This window comes from Amphiura filiformis, chromosome 19 (genome assembly GCF_039555335.1).
Source record: "Amphiura filiformis chromosome 19, Afil_fr2py, whole genome shotgun sequence".
In the NCBI taxonomy this organism is placed as follows: domain Eukaryota; kingdom Metazoa; phylum Echinodermata; class Ophiuroidea; order Amphilepidida; family Amphiuridae; genus Amphiura; species Amphiura filiformis.
The window spans coordinates 21979839-21992360 of NC_092646.1; positions in this window are offsets into that span (position 1 = coordinate 21979839).

Here is a 12522-nt window from a genome sequence, read left to right on the forward strand (position 1 = left end):
GTGTTAACGTTTACTTTAAAAATACTACAGTTTTACATGCCCCAAACAACCGTGTAGACGCTTGTGGACCCTAAAATATGACCTTTGACCTTTTTGCCTATAACTCAAGAACTGTATGTCGGAGACAGGTCAAACTATTTAACACACCATCAAAATAAAAATGAGTGATTTTTAAGCATGTCCTCTGCTCGTAGCACGAGTTACCGATTTTTACAGCTGTCCCATACATACAAAAGTTGATATCCTGAATTAGCAATACTATGAGGATCTAGCCTTGAATGTTGGGTATTAATATACAAAAAATATAGATTCCAATCAAATCAATTTAAAAGCTGGAGCCCAAAGTATGTAAAAGGACGCCATAAAGTGTAGCACGAGTTACCGTGGAATTGCCCATTTATTGATTCACTTTGATTGATGTCCTGCAAGGACACAGCAGATAGGGCGCCCTCTCTTTATATTTCATTTTGGGAGATAAGAACCAAGATTATTAGAAATATAAAAACGTTGCAATCATCTTTGGAATTTCTTGAAGTTCAGATTACCCAATGAATTCATTCAACAACTAAGTCATCCTGCTCCTGCCAAGTAAGACGATCAAAAAACTTCTTTTTACTTTTCCCAACAAATGCAGAAATGTTATTTACATCGATTTTATAAAGCGTCAAAGCAACCGGTACAATTTTTTTTTATCACAAATGTGTAAAATTAACCTCCTTATTTCCTTTTTATTTTCAATGAACCGGACAATAACAATTTGGAACCTTTTTGTTTAATAGCCTTAATTGGCTTCTCATTTCCTATATTTCAATCTTAATGCTTTGCTTTTAAGCGGTAAAACCCAAGTTACCTGTAGATAGTCTGAAATCCAAAATGTGTTTCTACTGCTTTTTATACCCGCATGCGAAGCATGGACGGGTATATTGCCATCCTGTGGTTTCTTCTCGTTCTCCTCCTCCTAATCCTCCTCCTCCTCCTCCTCCTCCTCCTCCTTCTCCATCAAACACATCATTCTGTCAAGGCTAGCGCTAAAACTACAAAGGCCTTGGAGCCCATATGTGGTACACTTATGGGCCCTACCCCGTAAAAGTGCCTTTTGTCCATCTTGGCCCCAGAGGTCAAAGGTCACGGGCCCCAGGGGCCCAAATGTGAAAATACAAAGCACGCAGTTTCTCATCAAATGAAGTAGCCTCAGGGCCCTGAGTTGGTACACAGATAGCCCTAGGGGTACTCTATATTTACAAATATACAAGAGTCCCATATGTTATATATTGTGGGCCCCAAGGGCCCAAATGTTAAAATATGGTGCAACAGATTGACAAGCCTAGTTCTAAAAGTACAAGATCACTAGGGCTCATAAGTGGCATATGTATGGGCCCTAAGATGTAGATGTGCCTTGGTATCAAAGTTACGTAATGTTACTATGTCAAAATGATCACGCACTTGAGTAATCGAAACAATCACCACACAGCGTGATCCGTAACCAAGATAATTACGTGACCACGTCAATGCTGTATTCAGAGCGTACACAGTGATGAGCAATAACAAGTTATAGAATGTTGGATACTTGGCGATGTCCCTTAAAACCATAATGTATGATTTCCTTCAAATTTCTAATTTTTTATTTTCTACTCAAAATGCTGAAATAATACTAGTAATAATTGTCGGAAAGGGTTTCTATCCATATTTAGTTGAAATAACAGGGTAAAGTGAAGTGAAAGAAACCCTGCTGGTTATTTAAACATGCAATTTCTATAGGAGGACATAAAATCATAATTCATAAATTATGACTTTATGTCGAACTTAACTCTGTTAACCTACAAACACAATAAATTTGACAGATTCCATTCAATCACAAGTTTAGACATGTGTAAACATAACAAATATGCCATAAAATCAGGTTTAAAAAAAAGCAACCAATTTCATATTATACAAACATACATTATGGCTTTAATGCAACTTAAAAGCATCAAGATATCTGAGGTCAATAGAATCCTTTTCTAGTTTGTTCCAGTCTCGGCTTGAGACCATAGTTTCAAAATTTGCGGGTCCGCGCCTACTTTCACGGGTATTTGACGCAAGGACGCGCCTTATTTCGAGCGCTGTGTAAAAGGCACATTCTCCGATAAAGTGTTCAAAAAGCCAAATCAGTGTCGCCCATAGTTTCAAGTCGTATTCAGACTTGTTTCGTTAGAAAGAAATGACTTTTATTAATATAACTAATACTTAGGAGTTGCTTTCTAAAATGTGTGGGGCTAGAGGTTGTAACATGCCTAGAAAGTAAAAAACAATAAAGCTGATTATGCATATCCAGGGTTCAGATTGGGTAAGCAGATAGGTCTTTAGTATTATATTGTCATATGTATATGTAACTCCCATATGTCACATAATATGGGCCCAAGGGCCTCAAACGCTAAAACATAGGGCCGGCCGTTACTCAGTAAATAAAGCAGCTACTATGGCCAGCTTGAGCCTACTGATAGCACTTGAGAAGCATACTTCAACATATGTACATGAGCCCCATAAGTCATATATATTGGGCCCCAGGGCCCCAAATGTTAAAACAAAGGGCCGGCCGTTTCTCATCATATAAAGCAGCTTTATGGCTCAGAGTTGGTACACAGTTTGCACCTGAGAACTACATTGTTATATGTACATATGAGCCCCATATATCACAAAATATTGGCCCCAGGGCCCCAAACGCTAAAACATAGGGCCGGTCGTTACTCAGTAAATAAAGTAGCTACAGTGGCCAGCTTGAGTCTACTGATAGCACTAGGAAATTATACTTCAACATAATTATGTACATGGGCCTCATAAGTAACATATTATGGGACCAAGGGCCCCAAAATGTTAAAACAAAGGGCGGGCCGTTTCTCATCAAAGAAAGCAGCTTCCGGGCTTAGAATTTGTACACAGATAGCACCTGAGAATTATATTGTTACTAACACCCACACACCCATCCACCTCACACACGTAGGACTAAACAGACAGATCGTATTATATCATAATTGGAAATACCAGCGTGAAGCGTTAAGGCTGTTCCAGTTAAATTACATACCCATTGGCTGTTCCATTTAATTTACCTACTCCCTCTGAAATGGCCCCCAAAAAGGCTGTTCCGTTTAATTTACATACTCCCTCTGAAATGGCTGTTCCATTTAATTTACATACTCCCTCTGGAATAGTTTCCCCTGAATCATATTGCATAGCCTCACTGTGAGTAAGAGAGACTGACAACAGCAACCTATGGAGAGTAAGAGAGACGACTCCCCTGGGAGGGGACTTTTTATAATTTCTTTATTTTAAGTGCTACGACAGTGCAACCTACATTCAATTAAAGCTTGTGACTTGGACTTTCACTTTTTACACATACAATTTCTTTATTTTAAGTCCTCAGCAAATAAGGACTGTAAGTTTGGGTACACCGATAACATGCGGGTATAGCCGTATTTGTGTACAAATATATAGCCTTCTAGTTTAGATTTGGATTTCTGGTTACGTGTGCCTCAAATCCCAATCAGTACAGAGTATATTAGATATGAAAAATCTAAGTCTTGAGAAAAGTTATACATTGATTTTTATAGGATTTGCTTCAAACAGGGCTGCCGCGGAATAACAGACAGAACTCTTTTGTCGTTAATATTTTGCTTGAAAAATGTGCGTTTTCTGGATTTGCAAAATAAATCTATCCTTGTAGGCCTGCAGGTAATACTATTTACATTTTGTACAGTCAAATGCGAGTGCTATACGTGTCAAACAAAACACTGGCCTGATGTTTCGTTCCAAATTCGGCACCCAAGTTGATTATCTTTAACATTACAACTCGTCAACAAATATAGCCATGAAAAGGTTAATACTTGTCGGTAGAGGAAACTCCCAAATTTACTACTCGGGATTTTAAAATAATACGACGTAATAAATCTGTTAACCTCCACCAAGTATCGATGATTATTGGGAACTGCGGTATTATTTATCACGCCCATGTGTTCGGCGCGTCTTTCGCTTGCATAATTTCAATAAAAATGTATATAATTCGGCATTCTTACTACTCTCTGTATTATACATAGTTTCTTTAAAACACTGTTTTTTGTGTGACATGTTATTCTGATGTGATCAAACGCTAGTCTAGACTGAGGCAGAGCTGAACCAGGCTCACCTGTCATTTGAGATTGATCTTAAATAGTTACCGCCACCCGGGCGTGTACTTCTGGACCGATAGCATTAGAGAATGAATTTGGAGAAAACCTTCTGCTAATTACAAACACTCGCTGAGCAGCAAGACCTTCCATCTAAGCGTTTAATCCGATAAGCTGATTATCTATTTGTTTTCATGAATTGGAAGACATTCTTTGATGTATTACTGAGCTCAATCATCTGAAATTACTGGAGCGTGAGCCACCCAGGCTGGTGGCTCAGCATAGTATTTTATTAACAGAAGGTTTTCTTCAAATTCGTTTCCTAATGGAAAGGTTGCCCGCCACTGACTTGGGGGGCGGGTGTTAAGCTATAGCCCTGATGGTGTTTGACGGCACGGTAAGTTGGTGTATTGTGGCAGGTAGTCTGGGGTGTCAAGGCATAGACTTTAAAGGGTATATGGCCAAGGACTACCATGGCCAGTAAATTCATGTTAAGTGTTTGATAAGTAGATTCAGATGACATTTAAGTTCACCGATGATTCAAATGCTACATTGATTTTCCCCAACGATTCGTTCATTTCAACATTTGTATCAGGTCCCGTCTTCTTTTTCCGCTCAGTTGTCATTATTGTGTTACTTTCCGTCACCAAACAAACGCATTTGGAAACAAATCGCTTCCATATTTCAGAATAGGCTTGTCGGAAGTTCCTGTCTATGGCGTAGACCAAAAAACTAACAGAACTATTTGTGAATGCCATGAAAGAAACGAGGAAAACCCACCAAAATTGAAAATGCAAATCAAAGATGACGTATATGGAGTACGGTGCCCACATTAACAAGAACACAATACAAATTATGACGACAGTTTTTAGTACACGTCTATCAGCTGATTGAGGTTTCTCTTGATTTTGATTTGACGATGGATTCGTGGCGTGTTGTTGCATTCGGCGACTTGAACCGCGAAATGTCATAAAAATACGAAAGTACGAATAACATAGTATGCAAAGTGGCACTATGACTCCTAAAGAGATTAAATAATAACGAGTGTACGTGAAATTGTAGGAGTAATCATAGTTACACATAAATTGACGAGTATCAAATATATGATCGCCCCATCCTAGGTAGTTTGGTAAATCTAGAAGAAAGGCAATAAGCCACAACCCAATTACCATAAAGGGAACGGTGTTTTGGTTGTATATCTTCGAATAAATCTCTCGATGGCATATATAGAAATACCGATTTAGGCCAACTGAGCTAATACTCCACATGGAACAACAACAACTGGTGATGGCCAATGTTGCCAGAAATTCACATAATGCTGGCAGACGGTTGAAAAGCTTTCCCATATCTAAAGCTCCTATAACAAAGGGATTCACCAGTGCAGTGACCAAAAGATCCGCTACGGCTAGGTTGACTATGAAGACATTTTGCAAGATGCGAAGTTTCTTTGAGGTTACAACGACTAAAATAACAACAATGTTTCCAGCAGTACCAACCAAAGATATAAATATCATTAGTGTGATGTAAGTGTATAAAATCGGCAGCTGTGAATCGAGCAAAAATTCGTCTGATTTTGCTGAATCTGATGAATTTGTCGTCCATGTCACTTCCATTGTTACCATGGTATTAGTGGTGTTAATAACACTTTCCATGATATCTGTTTTTTGCTTTGATGCGCTTCTAAACCTAGAATTATACAAATATTAAGAAAACTGTCATGCAGAAATGCGGTAAATTTGCTATATTATCACTCGTTGCGGTATATATAAGAACTACGGTAAACGATGTGCTCAAAACTCGATAGAAACTACTCATCAGTTAAAGTATAATATAATAGATATATGGCTTTGATAGTACAAATTGGATTTGTATCGTCCACATCTTAAAAAATGGTCGCAATGCTAGTAGTACAACAACCGCTTCATACAAAGTGTCACTAAATGATCAACACCCTTCATAACTCCGGAACAAAAAAACACTCTTTCCAAAAATGTTTGATTTGGTTTTTTTCTTAATCATGAGGCACCATTCCAAAAACCATTTTTTTAGCTTTTTGATATTGGCCCTTTTTGAGATATTTACCATATAAGGCATCAAAATGAACTTTTTAAAATTCACAAATGCCTATTTGCACAATATGATGCCTAAAATCGGAAATAGACAAAAAATATATTTTAAAAAAATGAGAAAACGGTTTCTTGAGTCGATCATGCTTTTTATGATGAGCATAATTGCTTACCTATTATAGATGCTGTATTTATTGAGTTATCGTCTACCTAAATCCTCATATTACCGATAAAATGAACATTGAAATAATGGCCAACGAACCGGACAATAACAATTTGGAACCTTTTTATTTAATAGCCTTAATTTGCTTCTCATTTCCTTTCTTCCAATCTTATGTGTGAATTAATAGAGAGATTGCGATTTCCAAACATAGGTATCGGACGCACGTCGATCTGTTCAAAAACACTCTCCTGTATCGAAGCGAGGTCACGTATTTAGCCAGTTTTGAAGAATTTCCACGTACCTACGAACATACGAAGGAAATTCTACCTATTATCATGATCCTTTTTTTATTGTAACAAATCATTATAATAAAGGTACAGAGATGTGTTAAAATTGACTACATTAATACGCGATATTGTCCATTGAAATGTGTGTGATACTTTCCATATAAAGAATGACTTTGCGATTTCACATTTTGAATTCCAACGTTGTATAAAGGAAAAGGAAAGGAAACGTGGAGAACGAGTGTTTCCCTAAGAATGTTATTGTCAAAATATCACGAGGTTTTTGTACAGATGAGGGGTGGTTCAATAATTGTGTGTATCCCCGAGTAAATTATTATAGGGGGCGCAAGGATTTTTGGCAGGCCAAAAAGGGGCAAGCATTTTTGGCAGGTCGAAAGTAGGGGCAAGGAATTTTTGGCACATATATTTTGGGGACAGGTGTAGGAAAACATTAGGAACACAACGGTCAAATATGCAAAATTTCCTGATCGCTGCGCTCGCATTATAGGATAAGGCAATTTAAGGTTTTAAATACGTATTCCCCAAAATCTTACATATGTAAAGGGGTTGATGGCAAAGATTTTTTGGCACGTCAAAGGGGGATGGTCAAAGGGGCGATTTTTGGTAGACCATTTTGAGAATTCGCCAAAAATAGGTGGGTTATTTATTATTATTATTATTATTTTTATTATTATTTGCTCACTTATATAGTGCCTCTTCAATAGATCGAGGCTCTTGACAAGATAAATACTAAAATATACAATTTAAAAACATAGCGCCACCAAACGAGCGTTGGTTAAGTATGTGGCCTCATGCGATGCATACCTACGTAAAACCGTACGTATTAATGTACGTTAAAACGTACGGTCTACGTAGACGTTTGGAAAACCGCAATCTCTGTATTGTTTTGCTTTTGGCGTAAAACCCAAGTTTCCTGCAGGTCGCCTGAAATTAAAAATGCGAAATGCCTGTCTATTTTTTTAAAGATTTGGCTTTCACGTAACGTTTTCCAAACACCACAAATATTTATCCTTAAATTAGTGGATAGTACGTTAGATATGAATATTATAAGTCTTGGAAAAATTATAGGTTCATTTTCATAGGATTTTCCGGTATTGATTTAAACAGGGCTGTCGCAAAAAAAAAAACAATCAGGAAAAAATGTCATTAATATTTTATTTGCAAATTATACTTTTCTAGATTTTCAAAACAAATCTATCCTTCTAGTCTTGCATTTAATACTATTTACATTTTGTACATTCTTATACGAGTCCACCTACGAGTGCTATATGAGTCAAACAGCAGTGACTACCGCCATCTTCAATGATCTGCTGACACTTGACCACCCATCGGGCCGGGCCATCGGGTGGTCATGTGACCGGAGGAATTTAAACACTACGCTGTATGAAGACGACGTGATGGTGTCGCTAGCTACGTCGCTGCTAACCAAGACTCTGAAAAAGGTATCTTTTAAGCAAATGTCAAGAATGACAGAGTCCAATATCAGTATCCATGCTGCTACCATAAAATAAATTAAAAGAAAATTGTTTTGTACACACATGTAAATGATTTTATACATACATGTAGGTCTCATGGTAACCAAAACTCTTGGTAATTACAACAATGACACGGGTCATGTACAGTGGGAATATTTTTAGGCACGACATCTATTTTGGTCCTATAGCGCTATTGGTGCCCGAAGAGGTACCGATGGCACTTTTTATCGTACCTTGAACATTTGTACAATGCATATGTTTTTTATTTAAATGAAAAACAATAACACTATGTAACTTTTAATTATTATGCTTGATACAAGGAAAGATAAGATGATGAAAGATCATCATCGTGCTTGGGTCAACATGGTCAGTGTCATAGGCCTGGAAATTTCTTTGCCATGTAGCTTTTCAATACGGAATAAATGCTAACCTCATTGTGACATCATCCAAGCAGCAAAGTTCATTTCCCATTGAAAAAGCGTTATTCGACGGATCTGCAGTCGACCACTCTTCTAGTACTAGTATTTTGAGAATTTTTCAGCCGGCAGTAAAAAACAATAAAAACAAAAAAAACAAAAAAACCTCGCGGACATAGTTGAAGCCTATCAAAATCGAAAATATTACACTAAATGACTAAATTTCACGCCTAAGTTTAACACTAGGATTTGAAACAAATACAGTATTAAGCATTATAGTTATTTCATGACATTTACTGAAAAAGTGAAAATTATTGCTTTTTATTTGGCCGAAAAAATTAATTTTACATTGAAAAGGTGTAACTCAAAATTTTGCTTATTTCAACACCAAATTCGATCGTTTGTATTGCCTCATTGACTGAAATCGTTTGTATTGCCTCATTGACTGAAATGGCTGAGTGAACCTTGTACAACAATATATATCGGGTGACCACCATTCAGAGTGGAATCAACTTATCTTACTTGCGTTTGGAATTGTGATGAATTAAAGCCATATTATAACATTTGCTGTGGAGGACGCCCTCACTAATTTTTTTAATTCATTTTTTACACGATTATATTGTACTTTATTAAACCAATATTCCCTGCAAAAATCAAGATTCTTGGTGCTGTAGTTTTGTCAAAATCCGAGAGTGGAATCAACTTATCTTACTTGCGTTTGGAATTGTGATGAATTAAAGCCATATTATAACATTTGCTGAGGAGGACGCCCTCACTAATTTTTTTAATTCATTTTTTACACGATTATATTGTACTTTATTAAACCAATATTCCTGCAAAAATCAAGACTCTTGGTGCTGTAGTTTTGTCAAAATCCGAGATTTTGAATAAACAGCCGGAACCGGCGTTTTATTATAATGATGGAATTATCAGTCGAACGCATACACGATGTTCATAACACACAGTACGTACACGGCGTGCGGGACGGTGATCTACACAACAAAGGGTCGTACCATAACATGACCGAAGGAGTGGTACGTATTGGCGACATATGCGCTGGTAGTAAATTCCAATTATCTTTGCTTGGCCGTAGTTGGTCGGCTCAAAAATAAAAGGGGATATATCTGAACATTTTATGGCAAAGAAATACTAATCTATTTTGTATGAAAATGTTATAATATGGCTTTAAGGAGAATTTAATTCTCGCAAACTAAATAATTTTAGAAGATTTGTCGCGAGAATCGATTCTCTGTCTCAGATCGATTCGCAACGACGTAAGGCACCACATCGAATTTGGTTCTCAAGAACTATCGGTGCCTGATTAGGTACCGATGTCTCTTAAGGTTACACAAAGAAACGTATAAAAAACGTATAAAAACGTATAAAAGACGTATAAACTTGTCTCAGTAATCAAATATCGCAGCGAGTGAAATGTTGGTGCATTGGATGTAGCTTAACATTATTTTTGTGTATTTATACAAATTTTTAGAATAAATTTGAAAATCCTTCGTTTAAACCCTTTTTACGCACCATGTTCACAAGATAGAAAACGCGTTCCATGACGTTTTTTTTTCAAATGTGCGCCCCGTATAAAACCACGCCGAGTGATTGTTTTCTTCTTCTTTTGTATTGTACTACAAATCGATCAAAGAAATAATGTTGCCATGGGGAAGAACCAAATACAGTACCGATTAAATTTTAAAAGCCCGTTTTTGAGAATCTTGCTTGAGAAAAAACTGTTTTGTTACATTATCGATATATTGATTGTGGAACGTTAATTTTGACATCTATCTACCTACATTATTTCTCAACTGTCTGTCGATTACGCTACCATTTTTTGCAAAAAACGAGTTTTTTCGTCATCGATGCGGCCGACTTTGCGTGGGTAATGCGCTTGTTTATCATAACAGCCTGAATGCACTATTGCATATTATAGTCAGTTTGAGACCATCAATGTTCGTAAGATCCTCTGTGGCGCAATCGATTAGCCCGCTTGGCTCATACTCTTCTCGACTATTTAATAGTTTTGAGCTGGACGACGACTAGTACGGGTTCGAGTCCCTGTGTGGTCCAGTTCTATTATTTTCTTTTTTTCTTACTGTTCTCTTTCTCTGTCTTCTTTCTTGTTCGTTTCTTTCTTTCTGACTGCAGTGATTGATTGTTTTTGCCGGTTTTTTTTAAATTTAATTATATAATTCAGGAATAGGCCTACTGGTTTTGTTATTGTAGTTATTGTTGTATATATTGAATAATCAGGGTAGGCTTACTAGGCATATTATAGCCTATAGCAGCATTGATTTATTTCACGACAGATATCATCTAAGGATAATATTTAAAAAATTTAAAATTTAAAAAATACTATAGGAAAATTGCAGAAAACCGGGCCCCCTATCATGGTTGCCCCTCCCTATCCCTGCAACATAGGATGACTCACGCGTCACGTGGTCATTGTGCATGTAGATTGATACACCAAGTACGCTTGAGTTCATTTTTTTCTGCATGGCTGTTTCTATTATTAACTTACGCCCCTCTGGAATCAAGCCTTGAAAAATCCAATGGAAAAAACTTAACATCACTCCCGGGAGATGTAATTGAATAGGAGCTAAGTGCAACTTTCAAAATCCGACTTGAGGCCACTCAAGCCCATAACTCGTCCAAATGATATCGTAGAGCAATAAAAGAGGTATCAAAATGCGCAGGTGAATGCTGCGCTTTATATAAATGAAATAAGTTTTTGCTATATATTTCAGTTCCCGATATATCTGACCATCTATAATCGTTTCGATACTTTCTGGGTTGAGTTTATATTGTATATACTACAATAAAACGATCGTCGGCAGGATCAGCGCATACCATATACAATACATTATATGATGTGTGCAAATCTATATTCGTTGTTAATGGTTTATATTGTGTGTCAAGGGCTACAGTGATAAGTAATTTCAGATGACATTTAAGGTCACCGATGACTCGAATGCTACATTGATTTTTCCCGACGATTCATTCATTTTGACATTTATATCAGGCTCCGTCTTCTTCCTCCCAGTTGTCATAATTGGTTCACTTTTCGTCACCAAACAACAGCATCTAGATACAATTCGCTTCCATTATCTCCGAATAGGCTTGTCGGAAGTTCCTGTCTATGGCGTAGACCAAAAAATTAACAGAACTGTTGGTAAATGCCAAGAAGGTAGGCAGGAGAAACCACCAAAATTGATAGTGTACGTCAAAGATGACGTTTATAGAGTACGGTGCCCACATTACCAAGAACACTATACAAATTATGAAAAATATAGATTTGGGGAATATATAGTTTGATTTTCATATGATTTACCGGTATTGATATAAGCATGGCTGTCGCAGAAAAACAATCTGGGAAAAAAATGTTGTTAACATTTTACTTGCAAATATACTTTTCTGGATTTTCAAAACTAATTTATCCTTTTAGGCTTGCAGGTAATACTATTTACATTTTGTACAGTCTTACACTTTGTACGAGTCCACCTACGAGTGCTATAGGAGTCAAACAACACCTGATGTTTCGTTCCAAATTCGGCACCCAAGTTGATTATCTTTAACCGTTGCATTGTTACTGCAAATTTTTCAAATCTTCAGTAAGTAGTCATGAAAAGGTATATAGTTTTTGGTCGAGGAAACTTGCAAGTTTACTATTTGTGCATTAAAATAATACATGTACGAAAGAAATCTATAACGTTCCACCAACGTGTCGAAATCCGTGTCAAATACGGTGCCTTTAGGTAATTTCGGATTTATTTATCACGCCTATCTGTTCGCCGAGTCTTTCACTTGTATAATTTATATAAAAATGTAAATCGGGATTCATTATGATCTCTGTACTAATAGTTCCAATATGAAACCTCAAACATCAATGTCATACAAACTATTTAAAAATACGTTGGAGTCCAATAACACAATCCATAAGATGCAGATCATAACT